Raw genomic sequence first — 3142 nt, 5'->3', positions numbered from 1 at the left:
CCTCCTACCTTCACCTGGCCGGTGAGATCCTCTGGCTGTGTGTGATGAATCCATCTGCCAAAGCTTTGTGTGTTCTGTTCCCGCCTCCCCCACCCCCACCCTGCAATGGTCCCTGATGCCCTGGGCAGGTCAGCGGTGTTGACCCTGGCATCTTTGGGGCCGTGTGTGCCCAGCATCTCTTCTTCATGTTGATGCTTTGGGGAAGGTTTGCCTGGAACTGGCCCTTCTCTGCCTCTTGAGCCTCATTAGCTCTCGTGCAAAGCGAGTAGCACATTCCCACCCAGAATTCAGAGAGACCCCTGAAGGCTCTGAATTCTCGTTCCGTACAGACTAGTCCAGTGGGGGACCCTCCTGGCCCTTCCTGATTTCCGTGCAAGCTGTGGGTGGCCTTGGTGCCAGTTAGCGGTCTAAGCCTCACGAGTCACCTGGGCCTGGGACACACCCAGTCTCTCCTGTCCGGACCAAGTATGTGATCTGTAGCTCCAAAGCAGAGCAAATGCATCAGAAAGCCACATCACACCCAGACGTGGGGTTCGTGCCCCCCTGGGACGGGCTCTCTGGCCTGAGCAGGGAGCATGACGCAGCCGTCACCCACGGGTCGGGGAGAAGTCACACCAGCCTCCGCGGCACAGCTGTCTCACTCTGTCTTCCTGACCTGGACGTACGCCGTGTACCTGGCACTGAGTCACACACGCCACGGCTCCTGGTCCCCAGCACCGCCTGACGGAGGCAGGTCCTGGTGGTGATTTCTGCGTTTCAGACGTGAGCGCTGTGTCTCGGCGAGGCCGGGGGACTTTCCCGAGACCGTACAGCCGGGCGGGGGCTAAAGCAGAGCCTAGCCTGGCTCGGCCCCTTTTGGATGAGGACTCCAGCCCCCAGTAGCTTCGGCGGCCTTTGTAGGAGAGACACGTGGACCTCGGTGTGCGGAACGGAATGGGACCTTTTGCCTGCTTCACAGTGGTTTTGGCTTATTTTTCTGAGTGCGGCTGCTGTTTATTGAGCACCTACTGTGTGGTAAGCAGTGTGCAGGTGAATGCCCCTCTGAAAAGCAGTTCCATAAAGTTCCAAAAAGCACGCAACATCGGGCGTGCCGTGGTGACATCTGGCAGCATTGCCCCTTCCAGACCGTTGTGTCCTTGAACGTTTCTGGTCCGTCTGACACGGTGAGCCGATGACGAAGCTCAGAAGAGCAAACTTAGAGCGATTAACCATGTACATTTGCTGATTGTACACACTACTTTGAGTAGCGTCGCCATAAAGCCTAGATCAAGCTGGCAGCGAGCGGACGGGAGACAGACCTCCCTCAGCTGCCAACCCAAGTATCTCTGTTCAGCTCGGCAAACATTGACTGGGGTCTGAGCACTGCCTTCTGTGGTTACAATGTAACCTCTGCCTGTTGGAAGCTGTTTGTTACAATGTAACTTCTGCCTGTTGGAATCTTCTGCCAGGCCAGAGCAGACAGGCCAGATATTTACTGAGCATGGGCCAGGGATGCGGGAAAGCAGGGCTTCCCAGAGGAAGACAAGAAAGTGCTGCTTTAGCTGGGTTTTGAAGGATGAATAGAAGTTCTCCAGGCAGGAAGGGGAGGATGGTGTTTGGGGTGGAAAAAACTCGCCTGTCCAGAGGTGGGGTACCCTCGGGCAGGTTCGGGTTAGGGGAATAGCGAGAGCGGGGACCGCCCAGGCAGCCGAAACAGCCACCGACTGGCACCAGGTTGCAAAGCATTTTCTATTTCAGCCAAGGGGGGGGGCAGCCAAGGTAGATGTTTAAGCAGGGAACGGACATGATTATAAAAAGATAGCTCCTCTCAGAGCCACGAGAGGAGACGCTGGAAACTGGGTGACCTGTTACCGAGGGCAAAGCCCTCTGTTCTGGGAGGGGCCACCCGGTGGCATTTCCCTAGATGTGGCTTTGCACCTGGGGGCCTGGCTTAGCCTGGGAGACAGGAACCTACGGCCCGGGCCCGTCATGACTCGGCTCTGACAGAAGAAATAAAATGGGGTTTGGACCCCAGTGGGGCGGTGGGGCCATGGGGCGGTGGGGGTGGGTTCTCTGGCGCCAGACCAGATCTAGAGAGTACTTCTGGGGTCCCGGGGGATGGGCCCCCCTGCCCTGTAGGAGAAGACAGCCCTGGGCAGCCGTCTCTAAGGCCCGAGCTGCCTGCCCGGGGCGGCAGTGGGAGGCCGCGTGATGCTACCAGCTCCTTTTTCTTCTGTTTTGCTCACATTTGCACTAATGTGACACGAGAGTGACCCCGCGCAGCCAAGTTTGGGAGGGCAAAGCTTTTAAAGCCATTAACACAGTTTGTGCCACGGGCCGATAAGCCTCCAGATGAAAAAAGAGAGGCCCCTGCCCAAGTGACAGCACTAAGTGCTGACCCGTGACATGTCAGGCTACGAGGCGGAGCCGCGTTCAGGCCTAATTGCTAGCAGCAAGCCCCGTGGTGCCTGGCTCAGGAGCAGCCTTGGGCTCTGGAGAACATTCCGGAACCTTTTCAGCCCGACCTCTTCCCCCATCCATCATCTCGCAGCCTGGTCCACAATCATCTTTCTTCCCGTTGGGCCTCCGTCCTCGGCGTCTGTCCCTCAGGTCTCCGTGCGGACGCCACCTCGCCCGACGCGATGCCCTTTGGGTTAAAACGCTGTGACCCAGAAAGAATTTGTGTTCTTTCCAAGACTCATTCTCGGGACATTTTCCGGGGACACTTTTAGGACAGATGAGGGAAGCAGCAGGATGGGCCTTTGAGATGCAGGACTCCCCAGACCCAAATAGGATGGGGCTTTTCCAGGTCCTAACTAGCCCTCTGCCTTCGGCCGGAAGAGGCGTGTGCCAGTGAGCGGTGTGGGTGGAGGGCAGGTGGGGTGAATGCCAGCATCCTTAACTGCGTTGTCAGGATCGAGGCCACCCAGTCGCTCGTCTGCTTTCCCGGCCACCGATACGGGCACCTCGGAGAGGAAGGAAGGGGAGTCCCGACCGGTGGCCGCTCGGAATGCCGGTCGCCGGGGCCTGCATCCGCTTCTGCCTTGGCTCTGTCGACAGAGGGTTCTCCTGGAAGAATCCCGGAACCGGGAGTCTCGCTGTCACCTCCCTGCCCACACCCTCGACCGAGGCCCGGCTGGAGTCTGGGGTCCCCTTGCCCCTC

The sequence above is a fragment of the Pteropus vampyrus genome, unplaced genomic scaffold, assembly GCF_000151845.1.
Source record: "Pteropus vampyrus isolate Shadow unplaced genomic scaffold, Pvam_2.0 Scaffold72, whole genome shotgun sequence".
NCBI lineage: Eukaryota > Metazoa > Chordata > Mammalia > Chiroptera > Pteropodidae > Pteropus > Pteropus vampyrus.
This window is presented reverse-complemented; position numbering follows the sequence as displayed.